The sequence below is a fragment of the Triticum aestivum genome, chromosome 6B (genome assembly GCF_018294505.1).
Source record: "Triticum aestivum cultivar Chinese Spring chromosome 6B, IWGSC CS RefSeq v2.1, whole genome shotgun sequence".
Classification (NCBI taxonomy): Eukaryota; Viridiplantae; Streptophyta; class Magnoliopsida; order Poales; family Poaceae; genus Triticum; species Triticum aestivum.
The window spans coordinates 456468598-456486303 of record NC_057810.1 but is presented as its reverse complement, the minus strand read 5'-3'; positions in this window follow the sequence as shown (position 1 = coordinate 456486303).

Genomic DNA, 17706 nt, shown 5'->3' with positions numbered 1-17706 from the left:
GATTAGTAAATTATTCTTGTTTCTTCCGTAGTTTGAGCTTCGTTGCTCCGTTTGATTTGATTCTTTTTGCAAACCGGAGTTCTTCTGGGAAACTTTCTGGTTAGATCTTCTTATTTGAGTTTTACCCATGCTTCTAGTTGAGTGCTTATGTATGCTATTGTTTTTTTGCGATAGAATTCCCGGAGTGCGAAGCGTGCTACTACGAGTCTCTAGGTTTTGAGGATCATCAGAAAGGCAAGTAACACTTTGATAATACCTCTTTATTACCCAGTTTTTAGGCATTAGTTCAATCCTCAAACATTGCATGGTTAGGATCTGAATAACATGTGGGTTTGGGAAGTAGATGATGAGGTAGAACCTATTGCCCTTTTTATTATGAAAGCATTGGGAGTTACTTCTACGTTATGCTCAGGATCGCTATGCTATGCTCGTAGACGTGGATTGGGTGAGTGTGTCCATGACAGATGTGAGTATTGTTAATTAATGGTTAACTTAAGGTGGCCACTTAAATACACATCTGGGTGGATTGGTTGAGGCACCCTGGAGTACCCAGTGGTTGTCAGGGCACCTGAAGAATCTAGTGTTGTCCTAGGATATCCCGGAGTACCCGTGTGATCATCCTATGGTTCGCCACCCAGGCTCAAAGGGATCATAAGATATTTCCTGCTAGAAACTTCCATGTGCAGCCACAAGCTATTATGGGCTCTAGCATAGTTGAGTAGGTTGCATGACCTCTTTCAGTGGTGGGCTAGCAGATGTAGGGGAAAGTAGGTGTAACTGTCCATCCAGAGTAAAGAGTGAATGTTTCTAACAGACTGTGTCTTGGTCATCCGTTTATCAAACACCTTGTAGTGTGGGAATTCCAATGGAGGAGACCGAGTCTTGTGGGGAAAAGTGCGCAAACCTCTGTGAAGTGTATAAACTAATCATGGTTAGCCCTGTCCCCGGTTATGGACATCTTGAGTATCTGGTTCTTGGATTATCATGTTGATCTCATCACTATAATTTAATTTGTTGGGATTAATTGATATTGTTTAATTGGGATTTAGTTGGAGGAACCTTCTCAATGTTTAACAACCACCATGATAGTTAAATAAAATTTATTCCTTTGTTGTAGGGAAAAATTGGCCTTACACAAAATCAGTAACCATAGAGCTTTCCACCAGCCATATATGCATGTAGTGATAGCATTTATTCTGTTCATTACTCTGTGTGTTACATTGCCAGCATATTCCATGTGCTGACCCGTTTCGGGCTGTAACATATCATGTTGCAGACTTTTCAGACGACAAGTAAGGTGCCATAGGTCGTTATCGTTCACTCAGCTATGTCGTTGGAGTTGATGGAGTCACTTTATCTTCCAAGCCTTCCGCTGTTATCTCATTTAGATGGCCTTAAGCCATATTATTGTAATAGACATTCAATGTAATAAGTGTGTGATTCAAACTCTATTATAAATCCTCAAGTACTGTGTGTGTCAGCATTACCAATCCAAGGATGACACTGATGCACAGAGACTAGACTGTTTGAAGTTTGGTCGCTACATATGGACTCTTGAATAGATCGATCATAATGGATAACTTTGAGGTGGTTTCGTACCCAACCGTAATCTCTTCGTTTGTTCTCCCCTATTAGTGACTTTTTGTTGCATGTTGAGGGATAGTTATATGATCCAGTTATGTTATTATTGTTGAGAGAACTTGCACTAGTGAAAGTATGAACGCTAGGCCTTGTTTCCTAGCATTGCAATACCGTTTACGCTCACTTTTATCATTAGTTACCTTGCTGCTTTTATATTTTCAGATTACAAATACCCATATATACCATCCATATTGCACTTGTATCATCATCTCTTCGCCGAACTAGTGCACCTATACAATTTACCATTGTATTGAGTGTGTTGGGACACAAGAGACTCTTTCTTATTTGGTTGCAGTGTTGTTTGAGAGAGACCATCTTCATCCTACACCTCCCACGGATTGATAAACCTTAGGTCATCCACTTGAGGGAAATTTGCTACTGTCCTACAAACCTCTACACTTGGAGGTCCAACAACGTCTATAAGAATAAGGTTGTGTAGTAGACATAAAGCATTTGCAAATGGCCAGACGAAAACCTCGTGCCCCTGTGTCCGATCTGACAATTGGGAAAAGAGGAAGATGAATGAGCAAACACCTGCAGTAGAGTGGTTTTACGCCAGGTTAAATAGTGTGAACATTTCATGGTGATTTTGTGATAGCAAGATAATTTCTAACTAGGAAGTAACAATAATAGTACCAAGAGTGCAGCAAGATAGCCCAATCCTTTTGAGGCAAAGGACAGGCCAAAACGGTCTCTTATAATAAGCAAAGCGTTCTTGAGGGTACACGGGAATTTCATCTAGTCACTTTCATCATGTTGGTTCGATTCATGATCGCTACTTTGATAATTTGATATGTGGGTGGACCGGTGCTTAGGTGATGTTCTTACTTGAACAAACCTCCTACTTATGATTAACCCTCTCGCAAGCATCCGAAACTACGAGAAAAGTATTAAAATAAATTCTAACCATACCATTAAACTTTTGGATATACTCGGTCCCTTACGGAATAGCGCATAAACAAGGGTTTAAGCTTCTTTCACTCTCGCAACCCATAATCTAATAACTACTCTACAATGCATTCCCTTAGGCCCAAATATGGTGAATTGTCATGTAGTCGACGTTCACATGACACCACTAAGGGAATCACAACATACATACTATCAAAATATTGAACACATATCAAGTTCACATGATTACTTGCAACATGATTTCTTGAGTGACCTCAAGAACAGAAGTAACTACTCAGAAATGATAATCATGCTCAAGATTAGAGGGGTATTAAATAGCATATTGGATCTGAGCATATAATCTTCCGTCAAATAAACCATATAGTAATCAACAACAAGATGTAATCAACACTACTAGTCACCCACAAGCACCAATCTATAATTCCGTTACGAAGATTGAACACAAGAGATGAACTAGGATTTGAGATGAGATGGTGCTATGAAGATATTGATGGAGATTGCCCTCCCCAAAATGGAGAGTTGTTGGTGATGATGATGACGATGATTCCCCCCCCCCCCCCCCCCGCCGGGAGGAAAGTTCCCCCGGCAGAATTGCTCCGTCGGAGGGCAAAAGTGCTCCTACCCAAGTTCCGTCTCAAGACGGTGGCGCTCCATCCCGAAAGTTCCCCCCACCTTATTTTTTCTTGGTCAGAATGACTTATATACCAGAAGATGGGCACCGGAGGTGGGCCTGGGTGAGCACAACCCACCAGGGCGTGCCTGGCCTCCCTGGCGCGCCCAGGTGGGTTGTGCCCACCTGGTGGGCCCCCTCTGGTACTTATTTTCTCCAATATTCTTCATATATTCCATAAAAATTCTCCGTAAAGTTTCAGCTTGTTTGGAGTTGTGCATAATAGGTAGCCTGACGTAGCTTTTCAAGGTCTAGATTTCCAACTGCCGGAATTCTCCCTCATTGTGTGTACCTTGCATATTATGAGAGAAAAGGCATTAGAATTACTCCAAAAAGCATTATTATGCATAAAAACATCATAAATAACAGTAGGAAATCTTGATGCAAAATGGACGTATGAACTCCCCCAAGCTTAGACCTCGCTTGTCCTCAAGCGAAAACCGAAATCGAAAAACATGTCCACATGCTTAGAGAGAGAGAGAGGTGTCGATAAAAACAAAATACGGACATAGAAGCATCATGTAGATTATTATAACAACAACAAATTTAAACGCAAGACTCTTAGCATAGAACTTTTATCATAGACTTCTCATGAGTAAGTAACAATTCATCACACAATCGAAGTATAAAGATAAAACTCTATTAGAAGCCAACAAACTATGTTCTCAATCAACTTTGCAATTACAATTCATCATCTTTTCAGGACGGGTCACGTATCAGAGCCTTTAGGCAAGTCCACCTGCTCAACCATCATATAGTCTTCTATGATTGCTAACACTCACCGCATACACATGAGCAAAACGTTTCAACCAGACACATAGAAAGTTAGGGGCTTATAGTTTTGCCTCCCAACGTATTCACCTCAAGGGTGATGTCAACAATAATAACTCATGCCACCCATATTCAACTGGACATATGTGCCTAGATCTTTCCTCACCACATGATGCTTGCCAAAGGAGAAAAATAATAGGGAATAGAGAGAAAATCTTTGACTCTTGCAAAAAAGTAAATACATAAAAGATTTCCAGGATAGTGTATTTATATGTGAATCTTCTCTTCCCTTATTAATTCTTTCATGAATTGCATCATTGACCAATTTTATGTTTGTCAATCTCTAACAAAATTTTCTACTTATACTTTTCCTTATGTGGTGTCATTACCTACCATAAGATTAGCATATGATCTTTTAATTTATTTATTTCCTTTCTTTTTATTGCAACAAGAAAGTAAATAAAGTAAAAAAACTAAAACTAAACTTTATTATATATCTCGCTCACGATTACAAGGATAGATCACTAAGCAAGATCTCAAAAAGAAAGGATCAAACTAAACTTTTATTCATCTAAAGCAAAAGAGCAAACTAAAATAAGTAAAGGCAAAAGATAGTGGGGATGATACGATACCGGGGCTTGGCGGAAGACAAGGGGAGTGCCCATACCCGATACTTAATTTTCTTTTGGTGATGAAGAAGATGGTGGTGGTGAAGAAGTAGAGGTGATCCTGTCCTTCAGGATCAAGAGATTCTCCAATCGACGAATGACGCCCCGGAGAAAGATAATGTTCTCTTGATGCAAAATATTTTCACAGGTGAGATACTTATTTTTCACATGAATCGTTTCGATGATGCGAAAGGCTTCAATCTCAGTAGGGGTAATATGAGCATAATAAGGTTGAAGGATATCTTCTTATCCCTCCTCGGCTGGCAGTGCTTGGTCGACCACCGGGGCTTGGTCTATGGTAACCTCCTTTCTTGTGTCTCCCTTGACGACCTCTACATGCTCTTCCCTCTTCAGCTCGATCTTCATCAACCAAGCATCCTCTTCCACGTTGTTGGAGGAAGAAGAAGACATGATGCCTGGCTCAACAGATCTGACCGAAAATAGCAAGAAAAGAAAACAGAAGATTTCTCCATGAAACGGTGTTCAATAGGTTCAGGGGGTATATAAAGATTTTTTATCTTGGGAAACAAGCAAGCTGTAGAAAAACGGAGTCCGGAAGGTACCCGAGGTGGGCAATTCTGTGGTTAACATCATACTTGGCTAGCATTTTACGGAAAGCACCATGAATAAAATGTGAACCACCATCAGTCATTAAATATCTAGGAACTCCAAACCTTGGGAAAGTAACTTCCTTAAGCATTTTAATAGAGGTATTGTGATTAGCACTACTTGTTGGAATAGCTTCTACCCATTTAGTAACATAATCAACATCAACCAAAATAAGTTTATACCTATTAGAGGAAGGAAAAGGTCCCATGTAATCAAATCCCCAAACATCAAATGGTTCAATAGCAGGTGAATAATTCATAGGCATTTCTTGACGCTTACTGATATTACCTATTCTTTGGCATTCATCACAAGATAAGACGAACTTACGGGCATCCTTGAAGAGAGTAGGCCAATAAAATCCAGATTGCAATACCTGATGAGTAGTTCTGACTCCAGCATGATGCCCTCCATAAGATTTGGAGTCACATTTCCGTAGGATTTGTCCCTGTTCATGCTCAGGTACACAATGTCTAATAATACCATCTACTCCTTTATAAAGATGTGGGTCATCCCAAAAGTAGTATCTTAAATCATAGAAGAATTTTTTTTCTTTTGTTGATATGTAAAGCTAGGTGGTAAATATTTAGCAACAATGTAATTAGCATAGTCAGCATACCAAGGAGTGTTATTAGCAAAATTTATTGCAGCTAACTGCTCATCAGGAAAACTATCATCAATAGGTAGTGGGTCATCAAGCACATTTTCAAGCCTAGACAAGTTATCAGCTACGGGGTTCTCAACTCCTTTTCTATCAGTGATATGTAAATCAAATTCTTGTAGTAAGAGAACCCATTGAATGAGTCTAGGTTTAGCATCTTTCTTTTCCATAAGATATTTAATAGCAGCATGATCGGTGTGAACAATTACTTTTGAATCAACAATGTAAGATCTAAATTTATCACAAGCAAACACCACTACTAGAAATTCTTTTTCAGTAGTAGCATAATTTTGTTCAGCACTGTCACTACAAAAAAAGACACATCCATGACATTTTGGGCCAAACGAAATTTTTTTCCTGTCATTCTTATTACACTTCTATGACGATAATTGTGACAAAACCCGGTATCATCATAGATGTGGTGGGCTCCTACCTCTATTACAAAAAATCATGACAGAAAATGGGCTTTTCATCCTGGGCGGGCCGGCGACGCAGCTGCATGACATTCTTTGGGCCATCCATGATGGAAAAAGCCATGGTAGAAGCAAGGGCGAGGAAAATATCGGGGAGTTCCCCATTACGGTGGGTGCTCGGGGGCCGTGCAATGTGCTTTTCTCTCGTACACGTACGCGTGTCGGTGCGAGGCGTTGGGCTCTAACTGAACCCGAGACGAGCGATTGAACTGCAGGCTACGCATTACTGAACCCGAGCGATCGATTGATCCCTGGCTGTTAACTGAACCCGATCGAGCGATTCCTTCGCTACTACTGCTAACTGAAGCCAATCGAACCTGCTGCCTCTTGATGAACAGTGAGCGTTGATGGGGGTGGAGGGGGGTGCATGAATAGTTCCCGGTGGGGGTTGGACGAAAAGGACCCCGTGGTAGTAGAGGCCATTGCCGCTGGATGAACAAGACCCCGATTGATCGAGCCAGTTGGGGGTGGATGAACAGGACCCCATGGAGGGCTGGATGAATAGGACGACCCCATGGAGGGCTGGTTGAACAGTAGCAGGTGGAGGGCTGGTTGAACAGTAGCAGGTGGAGGGCTGGATGAGCAGTAGCCCGTGGAGGGGTGGTTGAACAGGACCCCGTGGAGAGGGCTGGTTGAACAGTTGCTGATGGAGGAGCGGTGGAGGCTGGATGAATAGGAGCCCGTGGATGAACAGTCGCATGTGGAGGTTGGAGGAGGTCGACGGTGGATGAATAATAGCCTGTGGAGGCTGCAGGAGGTTGACGGTGGAGATGAACAGTAGCCCATGGAGTCCCGTTTTGCGGTACGCCACACCCATCCCGATGAACAGTAGCCCATTTTGACCATAGGCGCTCCAACATGAGTCTGTTTCCTCCGTTTTGCGGTACGCCACACCCCTCTCGATCAACAGGACCCCATTTCGACCGTACGTGGTCGAACACAAGTCCATTTCCTCTGTTTTGCGGTACGCCAGAGCCTTCCTGATTAACATGACCCCATTTCGACCATACGCGGTCCCAGAAAGCCCGTTTCCTCCATTCTGCGTCATGCCAGACCTTGTTTCGGCTATTCCGTCCAAGTCGGTTTGCTCCCGATGAACACGACGTATTCTGTTGCCTCCCGATGAACATGATGCATTCCGTTGCCTCCCCATGAACACGACGCAGTTTCTCCATTCTGACCCAGCTGGTTGGCTTCCAACGAACAGGACGTCGTTGCTGCTGTTTGTGGCCTCTCCATGTACACGAGCCACGGCCGTAGGTATGCACGAGTACATGTTCGAGACCCCGCCCGTATGTACATACGTGGTCGTATTTACTTTCTTGCACCCTGGATGTACATTACTGCAGGATGGTGCTAACGCGACACTACGATCAGAGAACTGTCAAAAATGTCCAAAACGTTTGCGATGACCGATGCATCAAACACGGTTCCGATTTTAGTTGTGTGTGCGATGCAGGGCATACGGTTGATCCAGCGGAACTGTTTGTGATGAGGAAGAACAATAGAAACGGGCAGCCGTATAAATGTGGCTGAGATATACGGCATACAGTATCCTCCGATGAACTATGTGCTATTAGGGAATGCAACAGAAACGGTCAGCCAGATCAAGGTGTGTGTGATATACGGCATACAGTTCATCTTAACATGTGTGTGATATGCGACATTTGTGATCAGCCAAAAGAACACAAACGATTCGTGTAAACCATATGTGTGTGATACGCAACACACAACCCACTTGGATGAACTGTTTGTGATGAGAAATTATAACACAGACGGTTACTATAGTAAGTTCGTGTGCAATTCTGTTCGTACAAAAAACTAGTTGCTTGTGTATAAAAATTATCAAAAAGTAATGAGATAGACCTTCTTCAACCAATCAACATGTGTTTAGAAAACAAAAAATGACAAAAAATACAAAACAAAGACCTCGATATAACTAGATGGGATGGGTCAGTACAAAGGTTTATAATACAAAGGTGTATAATAAACCTTTGCAGTTGCCCATCCAGCTAGTTAATATTGAGTCCACTTCCCATCCAGTCACCCATCTTATGACTACTCCAGCCTCAGCACACTTAACTTGGGAGTTTGGTTAGATGAGCTATCGATAGGGAAGCTAGTCCTTGCTGCTGTAGATCCCTCTTTGCAGCCTTTATTGCACAACACAATGGAAACGGTTCAACCAAACAATATGTGTGTGATACGCGGTAACAGGTCCATGATCAGAAATGTGTGCGAAGACCAATAATAACACAGACGATTGCCGCTAATAAGCCGTGTGATTTGCTCTGTCTACAGAAGAATAACATGTGTGTGTGTGTGTATAACTGAAATAAACATGCAATTACATAAGTGACTATACAGATCATTCGCACACACCTCAGTAAACAATTGCATTCTAAAGTAGGAGAAACAATCGTCTAGTCATCTACTTCTTGTGACGCTCCCGCCACTGCTTTTTGGCTCGATCCCTCGGCTCGGTCATGAACAAGACACTTCCTCATGTCAACGATCCGCCTATACATCCCGTAGCTTGTGTACGCGTCATTGGCCGCGTACTTGATGTGTTCTTCATCCAGTCTCTGATGCCAAACACTGTGCCAGGTGTCCTTGTCCTTCTTGCTCTCATCCTTCATCTTCATGTAGTAGAGGTCGATGATGGCCGAGGCAAGGTCAACCAGGGAGTTCAGTTTGTTCTTGGCACTGCCCCAGACCTTGTAGTGGTCTTGTATGTTGACAAGATTCAGGCATTTCAAGCCCGAAACCTTGAGCGCTTTTAGATCGTTGGTGGTATCCACCACAGCGAACTTATAGTCGGAGCTCTTGATAAAACTGGAGAAACGATCGCAAGGCCTTGTGTCCACGTGGTAGTGGCAGACGAGGACGTCATGTCACACGCACAATTGGGCGACTGCAACCTTCTGATCGTGCCCGGCATGACCGATGGTGTACTCGAGGTCGAAGCCAACCACTTGGTACTTGTCCTCGGCATGGAACTGCTCCATAGTTTGGATGGAGCTCTCCAACGACACTGGATCATTCGTGTACACCACCGAGAGGGCCTTCTCCTCGCGTGGGTGTCCACTATGTGATGCATGGTGAACTGCCCGCCGTTGTCGTTGTCGGCCGCTGGGAGCGCCATTGGAGCCACGGGGATCGCCATTGGAACAGCTGGATGTCCTCTATGTATGTGTTGTCGTGGAGGTGCTTATTGTGTCGTGTGACGCGAGAGATGAAGGTAAATGCCCGCAGGAATAAATGGGGGCCGGACGGCCTGGATTCTCGGTGCGTCCGCATGGCAGTTTTTGCATCGGGTAACTACATTGTGGAGCCGCGCCCGGCGCAACCGCATGCACACGAACATGTGCGATCGTGCGTCGGCCCCAAACACTGGCAGCGCACGTGGAGGGATGAGGGCAGAGCACCCGGAGGGACGCGAGAGGGCAGAGCACGTGCGGCAGGACGCGAGAAGAGCGCGCCACGGCCGCCTCAACCGCAAGCAACCACACGCATAGAGCAGTTGAACACGCGGGAAATGGTCGCCTACAAGCCGGCCGACAGTTGCGTCGCTGCGTAGAGAGCAGCCGTGTGCTACTTCCTCTGTCTTGGTCTATAGTCCCCTTTATATTATGTGCCATACTTTTCCCTCAAATTTAACCAACAAGATGTTAATGCATGTTATAAAATTATATAATTGGAAACTATGTTCGAATACGAATCCAACTATATAATCTTTGGCGACATGCATTCGTATTTTATTAGTTAAATCCTACTTATAAACCAGGATGGGTGTATAGTAGGTAATTTCATCGCAAACATTTTTTATTAACCGTATGTGTACGTGGCGTTTCGTCCTGCTCTCGCACGTCTTGTCACCCCACTGCCGCAGATGGCTTACGACGCAAGCTTGCGCAGCGCACGGGAGCGTTCTTTTGGCCAATCGTTGGCGCCAATGAATCATCAGTGAGCCCGTTCCCGCGCAACCTCGCAGGTTCCCACGCAAGCTTCCCGCCCAACTGGGTGTAATCCCCCAAAATCCCAATGCTTACCGGCCTGCTATAAAAACCCTCATGGCCGGCGAGTCATGCGTCGCATTTCCCCCTCCCTCCCTGTAGCTTATCTCGTGTTCTTCTCCCACAATCGCCAATGGCACCGGGCCGTCGTGGTCGCTCAGCCACTCTGTCGTCATCAGATGATAGCTCCAGCTGGGAGCCTACACCACGGCGGTGGCGCCGTCCTTGGCATACTGTAGTGCGTGTGGCGTCCCTATTGGGTTTGCGCGGAACACCCACCACACGCTCCGTAGCCGGTGCCCGTCGGCAGCTGTTGCCGGCCTCCATTGCCGCCACACCACCGTCGAAAGCCAGGGCCATCACCCACTCTATCGTCGCGGCCCGAAGGCGGGAGGTGGCCGTCGTGGCCGCCACCCCACTGTCGGCCATCGTGGCCAACACCTGCTCCGCCACTGTGTCCCGAAGGCGGGAGGTGGTGGTCGTGGCTGCCACACCATCATCGGCCGCCCTGGCCACCAGCCCACCATCGATCACCGGGGTCATCACCCGCTCCGTCACTGCCGCCCGAAGGCGGAAGGCAGAGGTGGATGCCGGCACATGCATGAGCAACCTTGCGCGCTACACCGAGTTCCAGTGGGAGGAGGAGGAGTGCCTCGTCAAGCATGCAAAGAGCCTTACCGCCATCATGGCTGCGGCACACGCCGCCTCAGAGGTGAGGAATTAGGAGATCTACAGGGAGAACCACCGCTTCGAGAGGGATCGTCTGGAGCGGCAGTGGGCGTTCGAGCTGGGGAGCATCGCCCGAACGTGCAGCAGCGGCAGGCACCGTATTGCATTTGTCTAGCTCGTCAGTAGGCTCCTCCTCCTCTGCCTCTTACCGAGCATGCCTGGCAGAGGAGAGAATGCCGGAAGTAGTACAAAGCCCCTCTGTAGTAGTAGTACTAGTAGTAGTATTTAGGGGCTATTTTGTTCAGTTCATCTGACTATAGATGTGGTGGAACTGTACAACATACTTAAAATTAGCTAGTATATAAAGTAGAACTAGCTATTTTAGTACATGGTTGGCAACAATTGGGGAAAAGTTTGGTCGGTTCAGTTGTCGAGTTGAACTATTTGTATAAATTAAGCACGACTGCTTAATCTATGAATGAAATCTATGCTTAATTATTGAATTTTAGTTGCAAAAATTGGATACTGCTAGTGATTTTTAGCTGCATATTTTGACAAATCGCAGTGTTACAAGGTTGACAAATGGGAATTTTACTAGATCAACAAATGTCAATCTTTCAAGTTATGACAGATGCAAATCTTACCAAATTGTTTGTAAGTGGTTGCACACGGGTCATCCAAAACAACCATTTGCGTTGAAGAGATGCACAAATCTTGCTCTCGCTTTGCATATGGGTGTTCTATCTAAAACGTTTGCGATCAATAGCTGCACAAATCCTGCTCGACACATTTTCCCTTGGCTTCCTGGGGAAGCTGTCGGTTTGCATACGGGTGTTCTGATACGTCTCCAACGTATCTATAATTTCTGATTGCTCCATGCTACTTTATCTACTGTTTTGGACTATATTGGGCCTTATTTTGCATTTTTATATTATTTTTGGGACTAACCTATTAACCGGAGACCCAGCCCAGAATTGCTATTTTTTGGCTATTTTAGTGTTTCGAAGAAACAGAATATCAAATGGAGTCCAAACAGAATGAAACCTTCGAGAACGTGATTTTCTCACCGAACGTGATCCAGGAGACTTGGACCCTACTCCAAGAAGTGCTAGAGGCGGTCACGAGGGTGGAGGGCGCGCCCCCATACCTCGTGGGCCCCCTGTTGCTCCACCGATGTACTCCTTCCTCCTATATATACCTACGTATCCCCAAACAATCAGAACGGGAGCCAAAAACCTAATTCCACCGCCGCAACCTTCTGTATCCACGAGATCCCATCTTGGGGCCTGTTCCGGAGCTCCGCTGGAGGGGGCATCCACCATGGAGGGCTTCTACATCAACACCATATCCCCTCCGATGAAGTGTGAGTAGTTTACTTCAGACCTTCGGGTCCATAGCTAGTAGCTAGATGGCTTCTTCTCTCTTTTTGGATCTCAATACAATGTTGTCCCCCTCTCTTGTGGAGATCTATTCGATGTAATCTTCTTTTTGAGGTGTGCTTGTTGAGACCGATGAATTGTGGGTTTATGATCCAACTTATCTATGGAAAATATTTGAATCTTCTCTGAATTCTTTTATGTATGATTGAGTTAACTTTGCAAGTCTCTTTGAATTATCCTTTTTGGTTTGGCCAACTAGATTGGTAGTTCTTGCAATGGGAGAAGTGCTTAGCTTTGGGTTCAATCTTGCGGTGTCCTTTCCCAGTGACAGCAGGGGCAGCAAGGCACGTATTGTATTGTTGCCATCGAGGATAACAGGATGCGGTTTTTATCATATTGCTTGAATTTATCCCTCTACATCATGTCATCTTGCTTAAAGCATTACTCTGTTTTTAACTTAATACTCTAGATGCATGCTGGATAGCGGTCGATGAGTGGAGTAATAGTAGTAGATGCAGAATCGTTTCGATCTACTTGTCTTGGACGTGATTCCTATATACATGATCATTACCTAGATATACTCATAATTATGCTCAATTCTGTAAATTGCTCAACAATAATTTGTTCACCCACCGTAGAATCTCTATGCTCTTGAGAGAAGCCACTAGTGAAACCTATGGCCCCTGGGTCTATTCTGATCATATCAATCTCTATCGCTTTATTACTTGCTTTGTTTTTACTTTGCCTTTTACTTTTCACATTGCATCTTTATATCAAAAATACCAAAAATATTATTTATCATCTTTACCAGATCTTACTCTCGTAAGTGACCATGAAGGGATTGACAACCCCTAATCGCGTTGGTTGCGAGTAGCTATCGTTTTGTGCAGGTACGAGGGACTTGTGAATGGTCTCCTACTGGATTGATACCTTGGATCTCAAAAACTGAGGAAAATACTTACGCTACTTTACTGCATCATCCTCTCCTCTTCGGGGAAATCCAACGCAGTGCTCAAGAGGTAGCAAGAAGAATTTCTGGCGCCGTTGCCGGGGAGGCTCACGCAAGCAAGTCAACAATACCAAGTACCCATCACAATCCCTATCTCTCGCATTACATTATTTGCCATTTGCCTCTCGTTTTCCTCTACCCCACTTCACCCTTGCCGTTTTATTCGCCCTCTCTTTCCCAATCTCCTCCTCTCTTTCCTGTTTGCCTTTTCTCGTTGCCTTTCTGTTTGCTTGTGTGTTGGATTACTTGTTGCCATGGCACAAGATAATACCAAATTGTGTGATTTCTCGAATACCAATAATAACGATTTCCTTAGTACTCCGATTGCTCCTCTTAATAATGATGAGTCTTGTGAAATCAATACCGCTTTGCTGAATCTTGTTATGAAAGATCAATTCGCCGGCCTTCCTAGTGAAGATGCCGCTACTCATCTAAACAATTTTGTTGATTTGTGTGATATGCAAAAGAAGAAAGATACGGATAACAATATTGTCAAGTTGAAGTTGTTTCCATTTTTGCTTAGAGATTGTGCTAAAGTTTGGTTTTCATCTTTGCCTAAAAATAGTATTGATTCTTGGAACAAGTGCAATGATGCTTTTATCTCTAAGTATTTTCCTCCCGCGAAGACCATCACTCTTAGGAACAATATCATGAATTTTAAACACCTTGATCATGAGCATGTTGCCCAATCTTGGGAAAGAATGAAATTGATGCTTCGCAATTGCCATACTCATGGTTTGAATTTATGGATGATCATACAAATTTTTTATGCCGGATTGAATTTTGCTTCTAGAAATCTTTTAGATTCAGCCGCGGGAGGCACGTTTATGGAAATTACGTTAGGAGATGCCACAAAATTGCTTGATAATATTATGGCTAATTATTCTCAATGGCACACCGAAAGATCTTCTAGTAAAAAAGTGCATGCTATAGAAGAAATCAAAGTTTTGAGTGAAAAGATGGATGAACTTATGAAGACGTTTGCTCCTAAAAATACTCCTCTTGATCCCAATGATATGCCTTTGTCTACCTTGCTTGAGAATAATAATGAATCTATGGATGTGAATTTTCTTGGTAGGAATAGTTTTGGAAACAACGCGTATAGAGGGAATTGTAATCCTAGGCCTTATCCTAGTAATCCTTCTAATAATTATGGAAATTCCTACAACAACTCTTATGGAAATTTTAATAAGATGCCCTATGAATTTGAGAGTAGTGTTAAAGAGTTTATGAATTCACAAAAGAATTTTAATGCTTTGCTTGAATAGAAATTGCTTAAAGTTGATGATTTGGCTAGGAACGTTGATAGAATTTCTCTTGAAATTGATAATTTAAAGCTTAGATCTATTACTCCTAGGCATGATATCAATGAGTCTCTCAAAGCCATGAGAATTTCCATTAATGAGTGCAAAGAAAGAACTGCTAGGATGTGTGCTTCCAAAGATGCCTTTATTAAAGCGTGTTCTTCCGATTCCTATGAAAATCAAGATGAAGATCTAAAAGTTATTGATGTGTCCCCCATTGAATCTTTGTTTTGCAATATGAATCTTGATGAAACTGAATATGATCTTCCTTTGCCTAGAAGGCGTTCTAAGATTTCGAAGTTTCTAGATCTTGATGATGAATTTGATGAAAGTGGGATTCAAAGAAATAAAAACCTAGATGTTGCTAAACCCACTATTTTGGATCTCAAGGAATTTAATTATGAAAAATTCTCTTTAATTGGTTGTATTTCCTTGTTGCAATCCGTGCTACATTCTCCTCATGCTTATAGTCAAAATAAGGCCTTTACCAAACACATTGTTGATGCCTTAATGCAATCTTATGAAGGAAAACTTGAGTCGAAAGTTTCTATCCCTAGAAAACTCTATGATGAGTGGGAACCTACTATTAAAATTAAAATTAAAGATTATGAGTTTCATGCTTTGTGTGATTTGGGTGCTAGTGTCTCTACTATTCCCAAAACTTTATGTGATTTGCTAGATTTCCGTGATTTTGATGATTGCTCTCTAGACTTACATCTTGCGGATTCCACTATTAAAAAGCCTATGGGAAGAATTAATGATGTTCTTATTGTTGCAAATAGGAATTATGTGCCCGTAGATTTTATCGTTCTTGATATAGATTGCAATCCTTCATGTCCTATTATTCTTGGTAGACCTTTCCTTAGAACGATTGGTGCAATTATTGATATGAAGGAAGGGAATATTCGATTCCACTTTCCCTTAAAGAAGGGCATGGAACACTTCCCTAGAAAGAAAATAAAATTACCATATGAATCTATCATGAGAGCCACTTATGGATTTCCTACCAAAGATGGCAATACCTAGATCTATCCTTGCTTTTATGCCTAGCTAGGGGCGTTAAACGATAGCGCTTGTTGGGAGGCAACCCAATTTTATTTTTGTTTTTTGTTTTTGCTTATGTTTAGGAATAAATAATACATCTAGCCTCTGTTTGGATGTGGTTATATCTTTTAATTAGTGTTTATGCCAAGTAGAACCTATAGGATAACCTACGATGATAGTTGATTTGATTCTGCTAAAAAACAGAAACTTTGCACGCACGAATATAATTTTGTTAAATCACAGGAACGTGCTTTTGCATTTATTCTTTTTGATGATGTTCAATAACCAAATTGTCCAGGACTTCCTATTTTGGTAGAATTTTTAGAGTTCCAGAAGTTTGTGTTAGTTACAGATTGCTTCAGACTGTTCTGTTTTTGACAGATTCTGTTTTACGGGTGTTGTTTGCTTATTTTGGTGAATCTATGGCTAGTAAAATAGTTTATAATCCATAGAGAAGTTGGAATACAGTAGGTTTAACACCAATATAAATAAATAATGAGTTCATTACAGTACCTTAAGTAGTTCTTTGTTTTCTTTCTCTAACGGAGCTCACGAGATTTCTGTTGAGTTTTGTGTTGTGAAGTTTTCAAGTTTTGGGTGAATTCTTTTGATGGATTATGGAACAAGGAGTGGCAAGAGCCTAAGCTTGGGGATTCCCATGGCACCCCCAAGATAATCCAAGAACACCAAAAAGTCAAAGCTTGGGGATGCCCCGGAAGGCATCCCCTCTTTCGTCCACTTCCATCGGTAATTTACTTGGAGCTATATTTTTATTCACCACATGATATGTGTTTTGCTTGGAGCGTCTTGTATTATTTGCATCTTTGCTTGTTAGTTTACCACAATAATCCTTGCTGTACACACCTTTTGAGAGAGCCATACATGAATTGGAACTTGTTAGAATACTCTATGTGCTTCACTTATATCTTTTGAGCTTGATAGTTTTGCTCATAGTGCTTCACTTATATCTTTTGAGCATGATAATTTTTGCTCTAGTGCTTCACTTATACCTTTTAGAGCACGGTGGTGGATTTGTTTTAAAGAAACTATTGATCTCTCATGCTTCACTTAGATTATTTTGAGAGTCGTTAATATCATGGTAATTCGCTTAATGTTCATATACTTGGTGTTCAAGATATGCGAAACTTTCTTTTGAGTGCGTTGAATACTAAGATAAGTTTGATGCTTGATAATTGTTTTGAGATATGAAGATGGTGATATTAGAGTCATGCTAGTTAAGTAGTTGTGAATTCAAAGAATACTTGTGTTGAAGTTTGTGATTCCCGTAGCATGCACGTATGGTGAACCGTTATGTGATGAACTCGGAGCATGATTTATTTATTAATTGTCTTCCTTATGAGTGGCGGTCGGGGACAAGCGATGGTCTTTTCCTACCAATCTATCCCCCTAGGAGCATGCCCGTAATACTTCTAGATTTTTGCAACAAGTATATGAGTTCTTTACAACTAATGTTGAGTCCATAGATTATACGCATTTTTCCCATCCTTACACCTTTGCTAGCCTCTCTAATACCGCGCACTTTTCGCCGGTATCATACACCCACCATATACCTTCCTCAAAACAGCCACCATACCTACCTATCATGGCATTTCCATAGCCATTCCGAGATATATTGCCATGCAACTTTCCCCACCGTTCCGTCTATCATGACACGCTCCATCATTGTCATATTGCTAGCATGATCATGTAGTTGACATCGTATTTGTGGCAAGGCCACCGTTCATAATTCTTTCATACATGTCACTCATGATTCATTGCATATTCCGGTACACCACCGGAGGCATTCATATAGAGTCATACTTTGTTCTAAGTATCGAGTTGTAATTGTTGAGTTGTAAGAAAAATAAAAGTGTGATGATCATCAT